Below are 21,040 nucleotides of genomic sequence, written 5' to 3'. Positions count from 1 at the left end.
GCTGTTCGTTGATGCTTATCCCATCCATTCTCTTCCAGTGATCAACTTATACGATGAACAGAATGTGTTTCTTCGGCGAAAGAATGCCCTTTGAACGACTGAAAGCAAATCTTGAGCTGTATTTACTTGTTTCGAATCTATACTGGAATCAAATTAGATGTTATTACCTGAATTTTCAATTCAAATTCGACTGGAAGTGGCGATGGATGATTGATTCCGGTGGCTGGATTTGTAGTAACTGATAAGGCGATTTCTCGAGTGTAAGTCATTAACGCGAAGTCGATCTACGATAGATCGAAACACGAACGATTAATTAATCAGTACTTAATTAAAAACGCGAATTTAATTAATAAATCACGACGTACGATTTGATTTATTCGCGAAAACCAGAAGAGCATCGGTGTCTTGATGATTCACCATCATGATTCATGCAGTTCTTTTGGACTGATATCACTTTGGACTTTTGAGTATTTAATTCGAGTTTAACGCAGTATTATTGAATAAATAATATGTTTTATGAGATAATTGAGTCAAAATTTGATATATTTAATCATTTTTTTCAAATGAGGAGCTTGGTGACAAAGTTAGACAAACGCCACAGGGTTGATTTTGAGAAAATCTATGTTTTTTGTTACAAAAATATACAGCATTGTAAAGGTGGGGGATATTTGACAAATTGTAGTGATGATACTGAGTAACAAAAATACAAAAAATATCCTTCCACCTTCACCCCCCACCACTAATAAAAAGAACCTGAAAATGCACTTGTCTGATTTTGAAACCAAGATGAAGATAATTTGAAATTGAAGCTGTCTATATCAGTTAGGTTTTGATACGTATAGGATTTTTAACCCTCTTTCCATTTCTGAGGTCCCTTAGTTTCAAAATAGTACATAAAAGGTCAAAAAACGCGATCAAAGTTGCGCCTTAGTTTCAAACACGGACATGTGAACATTATCTTAGTTTCAAAATGAGACATATCCTATCATCTTAGTTTCAAAAACAGACATATCCTGGATATGTCTGTTTTTGAAACTAAGACAATTTGCACATGTCTGTTTTTGAAACTAAGGCAAAACTTTGAGCACGTTTTTTACCCTTTTACGTACTATATTGAAAATAACAGACCTTGGCAATGAAAAGAGCGTTAAAAATCCTATAAGAATCAATAATATCTAACTCGATTTTTGTAGAAGTGGCGTTTGTCTAACTTTGTAACCAACCTCCTCAAATTATTTTCCAATAAAAAGAAAAAATTCGAAAAATTACGGAATTGAGTTCATAGACCTACTTTGTCCTTGACCTTGTACCTACTTTGTACAAAAAAATAGTATTTTTCATTTTTTTTAACGAAGTGAGAATTATTTTCCAATGAAAGTGAATTAGTTGTAATTAATTCAACATTTAAAAGATTAAATTACTCAATAAATTGCTAATTAGTTAATTTTAATGCATGTTCGCATTTCCAAACTCTGATCAAAATTTCGAAGAGTTTCGATTTCATTGAACTGGCCACACTGATTTTGACATGTGATTCATTTTGTTTTCAATTTTTTTCCAATTTCAAGTCTGTTCGCGATGGAAAAATGAGATTTTTGCGTGAATTTTTAATTATTTTTCGAAGTTACGATGATTTTTTCGTATAAGAAGTGTTTAATTCGGTTCGGTATTGTGTATTCTCTCGGTTTCGTTCATCAAACGTATAAAAGAACTGGCATCGGCGGCTAAAACAGCATCACAGAAGTGGACGATGATCATTCTCAGCACCGGTATCTTTCTGGACCAATATATCAGGTAAACTAGTAAACGATTGATTATTATCGATTAATATATATTTTCAACGAATATTGATCAACTTGTCGAGTACAGGTAAAGATAAAACGTATATTGGATCGAACTCTCGAACACGTTGAACCCTCTCATCTCCTCGAACCGAACAACGACAAGATAATTACGATTTCGTTACTGGATACGACGACGACGTCTTCGGATGCTGTGGCTGTGCGTTGTCAACTGGATATTTTGTTTTTATATCGCTGAAAGACGCCGGTGATTTATCGATATGATCTTAGTAGCGATTGAAATATACAGCAAGGTATATCGTACAGGTGATCATAACGCGTACGCGATATTAAATGGATATGTTTGTGAGATACCGAAGACTCGTCGTCGGAGCTGCGGTGCTGCAGGTGCTTTAGCAGCGGTAATATCGAGATCGACGCCGGTGATGTTTTGTAATCGTAAAAAGGTGCACAGTAATGAACTTGGACGTCAGATATTGGTGCAGAATGCGAATACTGCCATCAGTATCTGTACAACTACCGTGTACTCGCTCGGCGGTCTCGTAATTAGCGATGTACTTACCGGTTTTACCGGATTTTGGTTAAATCGCTGTTTAAAACAACTGAATCGGGTGCTATTTATTACGAGAGGATGTTACATATATACGATTTGCGTTCGTTTTTTTCCTTTTTTCGGTTTCGATCTCTCTATCAACCTATGTACATGCGTTGAACGTTGCCGGATACGAAGTCGAATAAAAATACTAATCTCGAGGAAATATTAATTGTGATTTTCCTGTATATAGTTACTGTTCACAGCTACCTATAGTAGAGAATCGCAATCAATGAACCTATCCAGTTGAAAGTACGCGTATACCAAGGAAGTCATATTCTCGAGGCGTTGGCCGCTGCGTTGCTTGCTTGTACGACTTGTTTTTATATAATTGCAACCCTGGCTTTGGTTGCTGCTTGATTGATGGCTACAAAGATGTGAGAAAATTCGCGCCAATCGAAAATTATCTACTATCGGAGTGTAATTGGATACGCTTTCACTGTGTAAACTACGTGATCTGAGTTTTCAAACTTCCTTCGGTGGGTTTTTTTTTCTCCATCTGCGATATGAAAAAATTCTACCACGAGATTGCTGATGCTGACTGATCAAATATGGCAGATTCAACATTCAACAGCTTTGAATACGTCGTTGCAACGTTCCTTGCTCGTATTGTCGGTACATATTTCAATTTACAACTGTTACGATGGAATTGTCCTCGGTTTTTCGAAGATTTTACACCAAGAGATGGCCATCGAGATCAATTATAGCTCATTTTTTCCATACAAAATAGCCCAATGGTACCGCAGCTCGGCGATTAAGTGTGCTTTATGTTACGAAACCCCAAACCAGCCGCATAAAAATTAAATACGCCGTATTAAACGTATATAAACTTCAACCAGCGAGGACACGTGCGAAAGCAATAATCCTCCGGTAATAAAACAAGGTACTGGATTTTAATTCGAGACTCTTTATCTACCTACCATTAAGCTTATTTGTGAAGTTTGCGACCAAGATGCTGTATGCATATTAGAAGAGCTAAAGACTTCAAAGGGTCGTTTTATGTGTCTTCGGTGTCGATATGGTGGGCAAAGGGAGGGAAAGGGTAGTATTATTTTAGGAATACGAAAACACTCGAGTTCAAAGGAATCATTTTACGTGAAGGATGGATGAAATTTCGAACACTGGCAATGAAAACTATTAAATGAAGAGTTTATATTTCGTATTTGATGAGATTTTATGGATTTCTATTGTCGATGACAAACAATTTTATTTTTAATGAAATTTTTTGATGATTTTTTTCGCCATCTTCGTTCGCAGATTGAAAATTTTGACCTCTGTGCTTTGAAAGTATTCAGCTGATCAGCTCGACGACTCTATAATTCAATTTTGGACCATGAATCGAACATCAAGCTGCGGCCACGCCTTCGTCATTGTTATCGTATCCATTGCATCGCCTCATTCAATACACAACTTCGAGGTAACAAATCTAAGCTGGTGATAAGCGAAGACCAAAACCATCGAAGAACATACAGAAGCATTTGTACAGTCGTAGCATAGAAAGAAACCGAAGAAAAAAAAACAAAGCCAGCACACAGCAGAGAAAGTTGTCATGTCCAGATCTGATATTACGTATGGCTTATTGTTCTTCTAATACCGTTTATGTATAGTATGTACCTTGTATGTGGTATATACCTAGGAACATATGTGTCTGTGTGTACAAGTAGTACGTAACTAGTCTACTCGTATACGATTATTGGACGACGAACATCGCCACCAGAGTGGTCGCGGAGTCGCCGCCATAGCCACATCCACAAATCATGGTTTATGCAAATGTTTCGCATTGTAGGCTGCTGCGGTATCGAAGAAAAAGAATTACCGCATAGGCGACCGCTGTCGTCGTCGTGTATTGCAACTTCAAGTACCTAGATATTGTATATACCTATACTGCAGAACTGCTCGGTGCAGTGTGTTCCATGCTGGTGTTGTCAACTCTTATATAGTATATATTGTGGAGTATAGCTTGGCTGAGCCTATAGCCGGTGCTGTGTGTTGGATATATATACTGCTGCAGCTACCGTATATATAATACATATCTATTTGATAATAATAACAAGAGACTTGTTTCTTTTGTCTTGCTGAGCGCACGGTGTCTTCGGGAACGTCGCGTCGTCCTCTTGGGCCGCTGTATGCATAAAAGATGGCGAGATTAGCAGCCTAGATTACGTCGTAAAAGCGTATACCTTATGGCGAGGATTAATGCGACCGACTGCGAAAGCCAATGCGTCGGCAATTGATTTACCAACTTGCAGAAACAACAGTCGGATGAAATTGACCTTTTGTAGCCGGATTTCCTCGAAAAATCCAGGTATACCTACTTGATACGAGTATAGATTATTCTGCAGAAGTATGAAAATCCAGAATGGGAGGAGATCGGTCCTCCTCGATGGGTAATTGGTGGTTGGTTGTGTTCGATGTTGAAATGGTGCATTTTCTATGAGCACAGATGAGTGCATTTTCAGGAGTGTTGGGTTAGATTCGAAGGTGTGGAGTTATGGATTCGAATTCAGGTTTTCAAAATATTGGGCTTGGGTTTCATGGTTTTTTAAAAAGAGGGTTTGGTGTCTGCTTCTCCGGATCATGTTTGAGTTTTTCTTGGTATCAATTGGGTTGGATCAATCCAGCCTTAGTAGCTGTATATGGCACCCATAAAATAAAATTGGTTGGGTGTGGCTTGATTCATTTTAGTTCGGATCGGAGTTTCACCAAAAATATCGAACGAATTATTCTTGATTTTGAGCTCGATTTGGGAGAATGACTTGACTAGAATTTTTCTCAAGGTGGGGGGGGGAAGGAGGAGGTAACTAAAGATTTTTGAAAATCTTGCTCTATAGTAAAAAAGATGAAGTCTCGTTCAAGTTCAGCCAAAAATAGTGAAAAAAATTCCGACTATTTTGTCAAAATTGTCAAGTAATCTCGTTTTTGGCTGAAAATTGTCGCTTTTTCGCAACCTAAGATATACGAGTAAACTTTTTTTTAAAATCACTCAAAATCTGACTTTTTTGATTTAAAAAATGTCAAAAACTTCTTGCTTTTTTAACAAAAATTTAAAAAAGTGTTATTTTTTGGAAGTAGGTATTTGTAATTTTTGAAAAGTTTAGCTTTCTGCCTAAGTGCTAAAATTGATCAAGTCTTCATTTTACCAAATTAACAAAAAATTTCGCTTTTGAGCAAAATTGCTAAAAAAAAACTCTGTTTCCAAAAATTATTCTAAAAGCTCGCTTCTATGCCAAAATTTACCAAAAAGTTGGAAAAAAGTCTCGCTTTTTTGAAGAAAAAATTGCAAGTCTTGCTTTTTGACAAGATTTTTTTTTGTTTTTTTTTTCAAAGCAAAATTGATGAGTATTGTACTTTTCTAAAAATTACCTTAAAGTAAGTTTTCTTTCACTTTTCAAGAAACTAACAAAGTCTCACGTTTTGTGAACTTGCTTCTTGACAAATTTTCCCAAAATAGACAATGGTTTGTCATTTTTTCGAGAAAAATCCGAAAAGTAGATATTTATTCCTTTCCAATAATGGTGCAAAAATCTGGTTTATTTTTCAAAAAATGTCAAAATCTTGCTTTTTGCCAAAAATTGACAAAAGTTCTCGTTTTTCAAAAATTGACAAAATTTTTTTATTTCAAGAAAGTAGCAAAAAATTTTGAGAAGACTCACTTCAATTCAAAAGTTTTTCAAGTGTCACAATTTCTTGGCAGAAATTCCTCCTGTCAACGAGGCCCAAATCCAAAACCGAGCCAATTTGATATGGAATGCCAACCTCCCCCCCCCCCCACCCCCTTTCCCATGTTGTTGGATTTGATGCGAAAATTCATAATATTTTGACAAGGATTTTCTTTTCTTTTCCTTTTCTTTTTTTTTTTTTTTTGCTAAATTGATGTAAGAGCCTTGCCCTTCCAAAAATTACTCGAAAGTCAGTTTTCCTTCATTTTGCCAGAAATCACCAGAAATTTCCATTTTTGTTGCCGAATTTGTCATTTTTTTGATCAAAAATCCGAAAAGTATCTCTTTAATGGTCTAAAAGTCTGGTTCATTTTTCAAAAATTTCCAAAAACTCTCGCGTTTTTGAAAAAAAAAATATTTAAAAGCATCATTTTGTTGCAAATTGTCAAAAAGTTGTGTTTTTTGCTAAAATTGTTAGTCTTGCTTTTTTTTAAAAATTGACAAAAAATCTCGTTTTTCAAAAATTGTCAAAAACTTTCGCTTTTTTGAAATAAAAAATTGGTAAAAAGCATCATTTTTTTGCAAATTGTCAAAAGGTTGTGTTTTTTGCTAAAATTGTCAAAATCTTGCTTTTCTCCAAAAATTGACAAAAAATCTTGTTTTTCAAAAATTGTTAAAAAAAACTTGATTTTTTGATTCAAAAATTGCTAAAAAGAAGTATCATTTTTGTGCAAATTGTCAAAAAGTTGTGTTTTTTGCAAAAATGGTCATTTTTCCAAAAATCGTTTTTCAAAAATTGAAAAAATTCTTTCATTTTTTTTGTAAAATTGCAGAAAATTTTAAGAATACACACTTTTTTCCAAAAATTTTCCAGAAGTTACAATTTTTGGCAGAAATTCATCTCTTTGGTACAACTGTCAATTTGTTGTTTTTTTTTGTCGAAATATAATTTAGCTATCTCGAATTGCCTTTTTGTAGTTGTTACTGTGCTCAATTTTTTCAAAATTTAGTCATCTTGATCGAGTTTATTTTATTGTTAAAGATGTCCAAAAAGTGAAAATAACGCTCCCTTTCTTTTTTTTAAATCTCCTTTCCTCCCTGAGCAGCCGAGGCGGCGAGGCCCATTGTTATTTGGGGCCAGGTTTCAAATCTGAGCTCAGGGGCCATCAACCTGTCTCTTTGCCCTATCAAGGTCGTTTTTCCTCCTGTCCAGCCTCTCACGGTTGTCTGTCTTGCTTCCCAAGTTAGTCTGGTCTCGTAAGATCATTGATCCATCTGTGTGGCTTCTCAAGGTCATTGCCTATTAAGGTCACTGACCCGTGTGTCCAAGCGCTCAAGGTCACCGACCTACCTGTCCAGTTTCCTAAGAGCGTCAGTCTACCTGTCTGACATTTTATGGGCATTGACCCGTCAATACGGCTTCCCGAGGTCGTATCTATGTCTGTAAGGTCATTGACCTATCTGTCTGATTCTCTCCAGGGTGCCTGGCTGTCCTCTTAAGGGTATTGATCCGCGTGTCTGGACTCTCAAGGTCATTGACCTTTCTGTCTGGCCTTCCAAGGTCGCATGTCTGTCTCCCAGTCCAATTCCTTAAGGTCATTGACCTTTATATCTGGCCTAATGTTACCCGACTGTATTCTTAGGGTCATTGACCAGCGTGTCTAAACTCTGAAGGTCACTGACCTTCCTGTCTGGCCTTCCAATGTTGCCTGGTCTGGTCTTGTTTCTGGATCACTGACCCGCCAATACCGCTTTCTAAGGTTATATGTTTGCACGTCTAACCTATTAAGGCCACTGACCCATCTATCTGGTCTACGAAGGTCACTGACCTACTTGTCTAGCCTCTCGTGGTCGCCTGTCTGTCTGGCCTCTCTAGGTTGTTCGCGTGCCTGTAAGGTTATTGACTTGAGGATATTCAAAGGTTTAAGAAAGCACACAGCCACCTACTATATTGTTTTTTGCTTTGGGATTCGGGTTAGAGTTTTTTCAAAATTCTGGCTTCATGCTTCGTTTCCAAAGAGAAGACTTCGGACTTGTGCCAAGATTCGGTTTGTTTTGGTTCTGTTCAGTCGCAAGTCTCTGAACCATCACCCCCACTTCCTCCCAAAAAAAGAGTAATGGTTTGCAGTTAGGGGATCCAGGTTCAGGTTTTGATTTTTCAAGTTTCCTTCGGGTTCGAGTTCCATAAAAATTACAGAAGTCTTAGATTCGTCCAGTCCAGATCAACATTGCTGATCCTTCAATCGTCTCTAACAAACATTTTCCAAAGGCCAGCTTGATAATCAAAAGGACATTCAGTTGGGGAACCAAAACCTTTCGTGGCAGTCGTCAGTTCCCTGGTGAGTTTCGGGGAGAGCAAGTGCTTACCAATGGTTCGTATTACCAAGAACGTCGTTCATTTCAAAGATGTATTCATCAATCGAGTAAAAAGACCCCCTGAGATAAAGTACTCGTATGAGGACGGTCGCGTATCACATTATATGCTATACCATCTTTTTGGATAAGCCATACATCTCTGTATCGTTCGTACTGCTGCATCTTACTACAGAGCCATACTCATCCGGAGAAGCGCAGAAATTGGAGAATCTACTTAGTTTGCAGCATCTTCTACGTATTCCTACTTGCAAGAGCGGTATAAAAAGCAAAAGCAGCGCGTCACATCGTAAAATACCATTACTTATAGAGACGGCAGAAAACGACTCAACTACTTGGCGTTGGTTAGAAAGAGTAAGACAGAAGATATCGTACGTAGTACTACGTACGTACCTAGTCCTCCTTAATTGGGAAAAGAAAAACCGTTACCATGACGACTCTACGCTTCCATTACTTTCAAGCAAACCCCTGAGATTACGAACATTATTTGTCAAACCATGTGTTAAAGGGGAGCTCTCTGTGTATGTTGCTTTCGCCAGTTAAGCCTCTCTCTTTCGCTCTTACGTACCTACGTTTTAGTCTCAAGCAATACCATAAACGCGCAGCAAAAGGGACAGACGAATCGCAAAGCTGAAATGTAAATCCTATTGCTAGCTGCTCCTGCTCATGTTTCGCGTGCTGTACAACTCTCGAGACATTTTCACCAGCCAAAGTTGTACGTACCTAGTAAAAACACCCGAGTCGTTCTTTTTCGTCTCCGCAGCTTTTCTTTTCTTTCCTAGCTTTTTTTTTACGCTCGTGACTCGACTGGGGGACTGCCAATGCCAGCTTCAAAGTTCTTTGCCGCGCGAGAGGAAAAGAAAAGAAAAAAGGGTTTCCGAGTAATGCTCGTACTAGCAGCTTTATTTTTACACAAAGCTAAAATCTGACTCGACGTCTTTTTAGCGCACCGAAAATAAGAACGGTTCCCTTTTTTTTTCTTATAGGTAAGTTACGTTAGCTTTGGCGAAAAATCTCAATGGCGTGTTTTTATTCTTCGCTCGAAAAGGGTTTGAAGAAAAACGTCTTTTTTTTTATCGTCGTCGTAAGTTTTTCATCGCAGGCTCGATTCGGGATACGATTGTTATCATTTTTTTGTCTTTTTTGCTTTTTTGCGCAGTTGATAATTTGGTCGATGGGGCGAAGAGAAGGTACGACGACGCGATGGTGTTTGAAATCGATTGTTGTTGGTTTTTATGGTTCTGTTACTTTCGTGTCGGGTCGTTTATGAGAATTGCAGAGAACGTTGTACGTTTTTGTGGGATTTTTTTTCGTAGTTTTGCTCACTCTTCGTATCTTCTTGGTGTGTTCTTATGAAAAAATTCCTTGAATATCTTCTTAGGCCTGTGATTTGAAATGGAATCGGGTCTGAAATCCCCTCCCCCTCCTCATTCAAGTTCTTATAAAAATTAAAAAATCCAATAAATTGAAATTTTCATGGTTAGGGGACATGTACTTTTTAATTTTTGTATTTATTCATTTTCATCAGAAAAGCACTATGCAATAGTTTGACTCCCCCCCCACACCTTCTACGTGATGAAAAAGTGGAACTTGTGCAACCTCAAAACATAAGGAAAATCAAAGAAGTTGACATTTTCATGCTTGTCCATTCAAATTCTTGAATTTGATGCATTTTCATCAGAAAAGCACAATTGTTCGATAGTTTTGAGTATTCCCCTACATTTTTAAATGATGAAAAATGGAACTTGGACCCCCCCTAAATTTAAAAATAATTCGAATACTTACTGGATTGTGTCAGTAGAGGAATTTTGACATGAAAAATGAAAAAATTTTCAAAATTTTACCAACTCTAAATTCATTTTAGGTATTTTTATTTTTATTTTTTTCAACTTTGAGGGCTTTATGAGGGGATTAATAACGCTGAGAGAATAAAAAGGTGGAGGAGTTTTTCATAAGGGGTTTGACTAGTAATGAAATCATTTACAAAAATTTTCAGCGATTTCAATTCGTTGTTTTTGTGAATTTTTTTCAGCTTTGAGAGCATCTATGTATATCTATAAAAGAGCCCAGCATCATTGGGGGGGACGATGGAAGTTTTCCTTGAAAAGGGAGGGGGGATTCAAAAGGTTCTGACTAAAAATCGAAAATTTTCAAAATAACATTTTTTGGGAACTAAATTGTTTGAGGTACTGAGGAAGATTCTTCATTGAAAAAACGTTATTTAGAAGAATTTCTGACAGAGAAGATATGGAAATTTTTCGTTAAATTCGCAACTTTGTCTTACTCCATTATTCTTGACTTTTTGCAATGGAGGGGGGGGGGGAGCTCCATGCAAAGATGAGTTTTCGCTGAAAACTTGGAAGAATTCTGAGGCAAAAAAAGAAAAATTCATGAATAAATCGATCTTTTACTCATTTTTTTTTTGATTCTCTTAAAATGGAGGGAAGAGGTTTTAAGCCTGTATTTTTTGACTGGGAGAAAAATAAGAAAAATAGGAAGTTATTTTCTCATCAAATCCAACAGATTGGGGGGGGGAGGGGCCTCGTTCAAAATTTTAGCAAAAAGGGGAATTTCGGCCAAAAAATTGCAGCTCCTGGAAATTTTTTGGATCGAAGCGAGTCTCTCGAAATTGTTTGCTAATTTACTGAAGGTAAAAAAATGTTGTTACTTTTTGGATTTTTATCTTTAAAAAAATGACAAATTTGTCAAAAAGCAAAACTAACAATTTTATTAGAAAGTGAAGACTTTTAGACTAACTTGACAAAAAAAAAATATGTCAATTTTTGGCAAAATGAAGGAAAACTGACTTTCAAGTAATTTTTGAAAAGGTAAGACTCTGCATCAATTTTTCTAAAAAAAAGAAAGAAAGGAAATCCTTGTCAAAATTGGAAGTTATTTTCTCGCCAAGTCCAATAACTTGGAAGAGGGGGGAGGGGGGGTTGGGAATTCCATTTCAAATTGGCTCGGTTTTGAATTAGGGCCTCGTTGACATTCAGTTTTAGCAAAAAGAGAAATTTCTGCCAAGAAATTATAACTCCTGGAGAATTTCTGAATTGAAGTGAGTCTTCTCAAAATCTTTTGCTATTTTACTGCAAATGAAAAAATATTGGCAATATTTAAAAAACGAGCTATTTTTGGCAAAAAGCAAGACTTTGACAATTTTTGAAAAATGAATCAGATTTTTGGACCATTTTCGGAAAAGAATTGATACCTACTTTTCGGATTTTTCTCGAATAAAACGACAAATTTTTGTCAATTTTGGGAAAAGTTTTCAAAAAGCCAGACTGACAATTTTAATCAAAAGTGAAATTTTTTTTGAAAAAAAAATCTTTTTGTCAATTTCTGGCAAAATGAAAGCAACTTGACTGTAAGAGTAATTTTTGGAAAGTCAGAAGACTACATCAATTTTGCTTTTAAAAATAAGAAAATTCTTGTCAAAAAGCAAGATTTTTGCAATTTTTCTTGAGCTAAAGCGAGACTTTTTTGCAACTTTTTGATAAATTTTGACATAAAAGCGAGCTTTTTGAGTAATTTTTGTAAAAAAGTGAGATTTTCTTACTGCTGTTTTGCTATAAAGCGAGACCTTTTGTCAATATTTGGCGAAAGCAAAACTTAGCCAAATTTAGCAGAAACCATGAGACTTTTTGGAAATCATTTCTAAAAAATAACACTTTTTTGCAATTTTTATTGAAACTGCAAGAATTTTTTGACATTTTTTTTACCAAGAAAGCAAGACTGAGTGATTTTGAAAAAAAAAAAAAAAATACTCGTACTTCTTGGACTGCGAAAAAGGGACAATTTTCAGCGAAAAACGAGACTATTTGGCAATTTTTCATCAAAGATGTGATTTTTCTACTGTTTTCGGCTGCACTTGAACGAAACTTCTATTTTACCATAAGGGAAGACTTTCATTCGGAGATAAATTCGAAAAATTTGAAAAAATAAAAAATCCAGGAAACGTAATACTTACATTTTTATAAAACTGTAAACTTTTTGTGATGGGATTCGCAAAATCATTGAGGTTACGGAGGAAGGGAGGAGGGTCTGGAGTCTCGACTCAAAATCCTGGCTAAGATGTGTAAAAATACCACAATTCGTGTGACATATAATTTCGTAAGTTTTCGAGAGCGCCGAAAATGAATATTAACTCATTTTTTAATATTTTGGCCCTACAACGCTGTACCCATTGAGCCATTGCCCCCTCTCCCAAATCTTCTTAAAATTGAAAAAAAAAAAAATGGATGACATGTGATTTGTTGGATTTTTAAGATCGTTGAATACGAATATCAGTTTGTTTTTTTGATTCACACGAGTAAAAATCTGATATCTATACCATGTGTGATATGGGAGGTGGGTAGCATTGGAGGGCCCTAATCAGAAAAATGAGTTGATATTTGTACTCAGCCCTCTTAAAAACGTGTGAAACGATATGTCACACGATATTTTAAATTTTGAGTAAGATCCCCCTCCCTCCAATGGGTTTACGCTTCTGAATTATTTTCAGTTTTTTAAATTATAGCTTCAAATTGAGCCAAAAAAACCAAAAAAACCAATAACCCAGAGCTCGCAAAATTATGAAAAAATCGACTAAAAAATACCCATCAAAGCAAGGTGTCTTTTCAATCGAATTTGAAGCATAAAAAATGCGACGAAAAAAGTTACTCGAATTTTGATTTTCCAAATCCAGCATGCACTCTAAAGGATTAGTTTAGTTTTTTCCAAAATTTTTGAATAAATTACGTTTTTTCTTGAAAAAAAGGCCATGGATTTTGACCAGAAATGAAGAATTTTCAAAAAAACGTTTACAGATTAAATTTAAATAAAAAATTTTAATCAATTTTTGAGAGCTTCATACAGAAGTATCAAGATTAGGAACTTTTTTTAAAAAGGGAGTTACTTATTTGGATAATTTCTTGGCATTTCTAAATTACTTGATTTTTTCCCTTCACGGGGGGGGGGGATGAACGAATTTTTTTGATAGGCTACTTGAGGAAAAATAAACGAATGGGGAATTATTTTCTCACGAAATCCAACGACTTCATCAGGAGCTGGAAGGGCATGAAATAAAATTTCAAAACACAGAGCCACCCTATCAATCTAGTCTTCTTTCATACTTGCATAATCGTGCAAGGTATCTGTAGGTACGTAATACGTATAGATAGAGAGTCATACACGTGTATGAGGCGCTCCGCACACACGTGTGTGTATTGTACTCGTTGTACCTATATTTTTTCACTCGTACAGCGGTTTTCAATTGATTAATTCTTCGATTATGATGATGGTATAGGTAGATATACTCGTACATATACTCATAATTCGAGTGCAATAAGAGGCAGCATCAGTATACCAGTATCCCGATCATCGATTACGATGCGGCGGCGGCGCTGGGCCTGGGTGCTGCGGCGTGATTAAACGATATAAATCACAATAATACGCTTACGAGTGCGACGACGACGAGTAGAAGAGTTGTTGAAAGAGTGGATAGATTAGCGCGCGGCAATGATTCCGGCATCAAGCACTGCAGAACTAACGGACGCTGTAATACTCGTATCTCTCGAACACCCACCTTGTTATTATGGTACAATATTGATCATAACTGGCGCATTTAAAAATGAAAAAAAAAGGCCGCTCGTCGTAAATATAATGCATATGAGCCAGATTTACTCCTCTCCTCCAGGCACCCAATGTATAGGTAGAGCTACGTAATAAAGGTAAACTGTGGACCTTTTAAGAAGAGACCGTGGTTGTGTGTGTGTATGAAATTAACAAATACCACTCTACGGGATACCTTGTTACCACCTGCGGACTTGGCACGTAGCGGTGACCGCTGAAGCACCGGTAGAGTTGCTGTTGGATGGCCAAGGCGTGAAATACGAGAAATCCACTGACTAGATGAGTTTTCCAGATGCTCATGAAGACTGAAGTGCTGCGCAAAATGGTCAAAAATTCGACGGCGAGGTATTAATTAAGAGAGAGGATTTTTCCAGACATCGCGTCAATTATCGTACCGGTGCAGGTTGCGATTCACATGTTAACTTGGAAGAAAAAGACGTTAATGAACATGCAGAACAGACTAGAGGAGAGGATCGATGCGAAGACCGAATAAGGTGACGTGTAAAGAGAATTTGATTTGTTATCGCCTCTCAGACAAATGGATATACGAAGATGCCGACCGATGGATGGATGGATGGATCCTTGTACTGTGCACCGCTCGCGCTCGTTCCTCGTTGTTGTGAAATCTGTTCAAATAAACATGTAAACATCGTCAGCACTCCTCGGCGAAATGCGAAAAGGTGAACACGACCAAGACGACGCAGGAAGTGGATTAACAATGTGCACGTGTTTTGCGGTCAACTGAACACACAGAGAGGTTTTTTTTTTGATCTATCACAAGATGACAAGGGAGGATGCTGCATCATCCCTGAAACCAGTAGTTCATTAAGAAAGAGCTCGCGCGTTGCAGAGGCGATTTCGACGATAAACGCGAAGGAAACGAACGCTGCAGCAGACGGGAAGAGGTGGAGTTCGCGTCGAAAAACACGAATTTTTTCGCACCCCGGATTGGAAGAAATTTTCCACTAATGAGCCGCCACCGGTGTACCTCTAGGTCGAGGAAAATGTTAATTAACGAGATTCTAACCGCGATGTTGCTGGGTTTCGTGTATGTAAACAAATGTCAACTCTTGTTTCCGAGCGCACAGCACAGATCAGGCAGGAAGCTGCCCTTCGAAACTCAAGTATACGAGTACAAGTAGCCATCGAAGCCGAATACCAGACGAGGTGCGATAAACCTGAAAAAGGTGGGGCTATACGTGCGGTTTAAACGACGTGGAGCAGGAGCACCCTGGGTACCTTTTTCAAACGAGCATTTGGTCGTTGATAATACGAGTTCCTTTGATGTTTCGTTTTTGTTTTCATGTGTTTGGGTTCTATGAGGTTAGGTGGCAGGGCTGGGATGACAATGATGAGTGTTGTCCTATTACCATCCTTGCACCCTCCCCCCTCTTCCTCCCCCTGAGACTAGTCCCTATTTCGCGTAAAGTCGATAAAGATGATTTTTGTAGATTTTTAAATTTTTTATCAATTTATTGAAACCTGAATGGTGTGAAGCCTAACAAAACTTTTTTCCATTTGTTTCAGGCTGCTCGATGAATCTGATTACGATGATCGAAGACATTGCTGCTCCTAATAATTGTCGCAAAAATGCTGAAAGATTGAAGCTTGCCTGTAGATGGTGAAATTATTTACGAGTTCCAGTGCAATTCCTGGCAGTCAAGTGTCAAAATTTTTGCATCGAATATTAAAAAAGGTAAAAGGAAATGTAGACATCATAATAAAGTAGGGCTATTCTTGAATGTACCTGGATACCATAAGTACATCTACATATACGTAAATGTGGAGGTCTGGAGTTACATCCACTGAAATGTTCGTGTACGAGTAATGTAAGTCGATTTACGAGGACGGTTTTGTCCATATAATACATAGATAGGGTATCAGAGGGGTTGGGTACGTGTACGTCAGAATGACCCCGCTAAGTATGTGCTTAAAAAACATGGTCGTAAATTTTAAAGGCATTCGGCATTATTCGTGCAGAGAACTAAGGAATGGTATCAGCGAACTCGAACAAAAAAATCATTTTAGCAACGTATGCGTTACGTATGTATGTGTGTATATTCAAATGAAAAGTATTACGTGCTTACCGCTTAGCGATAGGGTAGGTGTAGACTATACAGAGTGGATAAGTTGAGGGGAGGAGAAAAAGAAGCTGTTTGATATGCATATTTCCATAACAGAGTACATAATTTGCGTAAGTATTATTTGTTTGGGCACGCGGATCGCGGATACCATGTGTTGTGGGCTAATAAAAAGGGTGAATTATTTTGTATACAAATAGTAGGCTCGATAATATGTACTTACGTGTGTAGAACTGTAGATACGTACTGGATGAGGGGGAGGGGGAGAGGGAGAAAGAAAACAGATCAGTTGGCGAAAAACGATGTGATGTGATATTATGTATTGTAATGAGGTTATCATTCTATGGACCGAAAAATGAATTTTTATTTGATTTTTCTTAAATAAATTTGAACTAGATGGTGGAAGGAATTTCCCATCAAAGTTTTGGGTTAGTTATATGTATAATGGGAATGGGCTGTTATTGCTCATTAACTTGTTTTGGAAAGTCGAGGATGAACGATGGAGAAAAGTTGTGAAGTGATGTCGAAATGATGTGGTGGAAATTTTGAAATAAGTACGAGTGTTAATTCCTTCCCCCTTCCCCTCTCCAATATTAAAATCGTGGTAATGTCGTTCAAAAATATAAAAAAAAATAATTCAGATTTTTAAAATTATTTTATTTTATTTTTTTGGTTTCGTTAATTTTTATGTGAGCTATAAAAATCTCATTTTTTCTTCTCCCTTCTCCTCTGCAAAAATGAAATCGTGCAATGATGTTCAAAAATGTAAAATTTTGTACAAATTATTCGGACTTTTAAAATTATTTTATTTTTTTTGGTTACGTTAATTTTTACTTAAGCCATAAAAATCTAATTTTTTTCTTTCTCCTTTTTCTCATAAAATCGTGCAATGACGTTATTGACGTTCAAAAATATAAAAATTTTTACAAATTATTAGGATTTTGAAAATAATTTTTTTTTTTTTTGGTTTCATTGATTTTATTTGAGCCATAAAGAAACTCATTTTTTTTCAAGTTTAGCAAAGCGAGTACCCTGATATTTTGAAATTCAGTTTTGCCAAAATCTTTAAGACTTCGAATAATTAATTTTAAGAATTTCAAAAATCATTCAAAGTTGCTCGATCGAGCTTAATGCCAAAATTTCACCAAATGTAACATTGATTGAAATTTGAAACCAAAAAATTTAGAATTTTTTTCATTCGATAAAGCCAAACACTTGAGATGGAGAGCAGCGAGGACTAAAATTTTGAAATAACCATGATCAGTTGGGATAGCCTAAAATGTCTTTGAAAACAATCAAAAATATTAATAATTATGAAAACCCTCAAGTAATATGTTGTAGGTAGAAAGGTACCTTTCTTCTATGAGGAAAGTGAAAAAAAAAGATCAAAGTGTATTGTTGCTCTCTCTTTACAGTTTTCTGTTGATATCTTCATCTTTCCTTATCTTATTGGGTAGTGGGTATTTTTTTTTTAAATTGATGGAAAATTCAGAATCAAGTTGAAAATGTAAGATTTTTGTTGGAAACAAGTCCTAACCTCCCCCCCCCCATCCAGTTTCATCCACCTAATTTCATTTTTAAATTTTTCGTAGGTTTTTGAAAGTCCTTGTTGGATTTTTTTTCAATGATCGAAAATTACTCAACATTTTTGAAACAGTGTCATACTTACTTACGCTCATTCCTCTCCAAATCAAGCCAAAAATGAGGTAGAATCTTTCGATTTCGTTCAACCTCCCCTTCCTACAGGTCCCCTCGAATGGATTATTTTCTCTTTAACTTTCGGGAGAGGAGGAGGTGAGCATGGAAATTTTTTAAAATTTGTCAAATTTGAGAATAGATCGATGATTTATAACCTGTAATAAAAATCAGAAAAGCTCGGAAGTTGAACTTCCTCTGTGAAAGACTCAATTTTCCATTAGTAATCCGAAATCTGAAGGCGCGTCCAAGGCATCCCTGGGGTGGGGGAGGGAGGTTCAGAGTCTACAATTTTCATCGAGATTGAAAAAAAACTTCCAGTGTGAAGGAAGTTATCGGTTGTTACTTATTCAAAAACGCTGAGTTCGAATATTTTTACTCTTTTTTTTTCGATATAGGCCAACTCGTCTAACACTCCACCCCCCCCCCTTCACCCGTCAATACTCAAAAATGATCAAAATTCGAAAAAAACAAAATGAATGAGGTGTATGCATTTTATGTGAGGTTTTCGTCAATGATGCTGAGTTCGAAAATTCACTCGTTTTTTTTTTTTTTTTTGATACAATTTTCCAGTGCCGCCTCCCCCCCCCCCTAAGAAAAATATATAACGAGAATTCCGGGTACTAAAACACCCTGCATAAGATGCAAGAATTGATTAATTTACGAAAAATTGCAAAAATGTGATGACACGTTGACTTGTTCTGATTTTATGAGCGTCTACAAGTTTCGTAAGCGATTGAAATTTTAAAAAACACATCGCCTTATAGTCGGGGAGCCCACATAAGGGTCTATTGCACCCTCCCCCGTTGAACCTCCTGGACAACTTTTTTCTTAAAGGGGGAGTAAAAAAAGTGGCCCTACTTACAAAATGTGCGGCCATTTTGATTGATATAGGTCAGCCAAAATCGCAGATTTTGAGCTCCAACATAGGACTTGTACGAAATCACCTGTCAACATTTCAATTGCTACAGTGCCTTTTTCGATTTTTGGTGAATTTTTAAAAATCAAATTTAGGCCAAAAATGAGGGAAAAAATCAAAATTTTACCAAATTAACGAAGAAAGCTGAAATTTGGGATATACCCTATTTTCGACTTGCCAAATTGATTGGAAACTGTTTAAAGCCGTTTTGAGCAGTTCTGGAGCCTCCAGCAGATTTTTGAAACTCGAAATATTTTCCCACAAAATTTCATCAAATGGGGTTGGAAAACCGAACCGAAATTCATTCTGCTAACTAATTTCAATACGTTACGAAGTCGACGGCAGGTGGATTTCAAGTCGTTTTGGAGCCTCCAGCGACTTTTTGAAAGGTTGTATGGCGTTTTTTGGAAAATTTGAAATTTCATCGTATTGAAATTAGTCTGCGAAATAAATTTCAGCTTGTTGACTCCATTTGATAAAATGTTGTGAGAATTTCAAGTTTCAAAAATATACTGGAGGCTCCAGTAATTTTCAAAAAAGTCGCTGGAGGCTCTAAAATGACTTGAACCCACCTGAAGTCGTCTTCAGAGGGTGTTAAAATTGGAGTGAAAAGTAAAGTTCGGATTTCCATCTCCGTTCGATGAAATTTTGTGGAAATTTCAAGTTTCGAAAATCTACTGGAGGCTCCAGTAATTTCCAAAAAGTCGCTGGAGGCTCCAAAAGACATTAGTTGCAGAGTAAATTTTGGCTTTCCAACTCCTTTTGATGAAATTTTGTGGGAATTTCGAGTTTCAGAAATCTGCTGGAGGCTCCAGAACTGCTCAAAACGGAATAAATCCTTATGCACTTATGCAGGCTCCCCGACTATTATTTTAAATTTACATTTACCCTTCCCCTCTTTCTAAAATCAATTCATGTCACCCCATATTTTTGAATTACATATGACTGAAAACTGAATTTTTAGTCATCTATTGGAATATATTCTCGCATCTTATGGGCAGGGTGTTTGAATATTTGTGGAAAAAATCCAAAAGTTCTACTACTTCTGTTCTGTATTCAACTATGGTACAGATTTTTGCCAGAAAATGACCATTTTCAATAAAAAGATTTTAGAATATTTTTTAAACGTTGGACAAAAATTGAGAAATCAGCTATGGAAGATCAATTTTTAATTTCTGGTAACGTGGAAGGTGATGTAGGAGGGGGGGGGGGGTGTTCAAAATTTTCCAATTCCAAAAATTCAGTTCATTCGTTTGCTTAAATAATCCAATTTCCAAAATTTCAAAATGCTGTGACCACTTTCAAATCAATCCGAAGCCTCTAGTTCGAGTCGAAATTCGTCCTGCAAAGTACACCTGCATCAGAAGCTGTTCTTTTTATTCTATGGATTTAAATGTAGGTAAGTATACTCTTGCTGAAAGTTTCTGGTCGTCTTGAAATTTGTCACAATCCATTGGTAGGTGGGATGAGAGGGGATTTGAAGAAGGAAATGAAGGAAGTTTCGAAAAAAATGTATTTCAATTTGGTTCTGAGGTGTGAGTGAACATCGATCGAAATGGACTGGCTGCCTAAAGATTCCTGAGCAATTTCAAGCATGATCTGAAGATGATTTTTCTGGGAAGAAAAGGGCCATCATTTTTCTAGAAAAGCCCTTCTCACTTTGCATAATACGTATGACCCTACAATTGGTTTTTATTCATTTTTTTAGCTATATGCAGCAAATCTGTGCCCAAGATAAACACCCCTCTACACCCTCTCTTACTCTAAGGCTCTTCATCTGTCGACTATGAATACATTTCGGTAGATTTATGCGAATTTCTAATCGATTCGACGCTACAATTTCGATTTCTTCAGCTCATACATTCATACTCGTATAAATTCCATCATGGTTATCAATCATTACACACGACATCGACATTTTATCCCATCGATTGCTGAGCCAGATCTGCAACAATACACAATAATACGTAACTTACCTACGCACGAGTACTTATAAGGGGACCTGCAGGTACAATCATACTATACGTGAACCGATTCGTGTGTATGTACTTTCGAATAATGTACGCGCATTGCTTATTGCAACTTGCTAAAGAGCAATTTTCACTTTTTATTAAAGTCAAGGTTAGAGACGCGCAAGTTGAATTGTCGTTTGGCACAAAACTCGCACATTCGCATTTACGACGACGGTGGACGACGACGATGATGATGACGATGACGACGACGAAGGTCTCTCATTGTACGAGTATGTGTACTTTTCTTATCCTTGGTCATCTTCTTTCATTTGTCCATTCACTCGGTTAACTGGT

Source organism: Planococcus citri, chromosome 4 (assembly GCF_950023065.1).
Source record: "Planococcus citri chromosome 4, ihPlaCitr1.1, whole genome shotgun sequence".
Lineage (NCBI taxonomy): Eukaryota > Metazoa > Arthropoda > Insecta > Hemiptera > Pseudococcidae > Planococcus > Planococcus citri.
Note: the sequence above shows the minus strand (reverse complement) of the source record.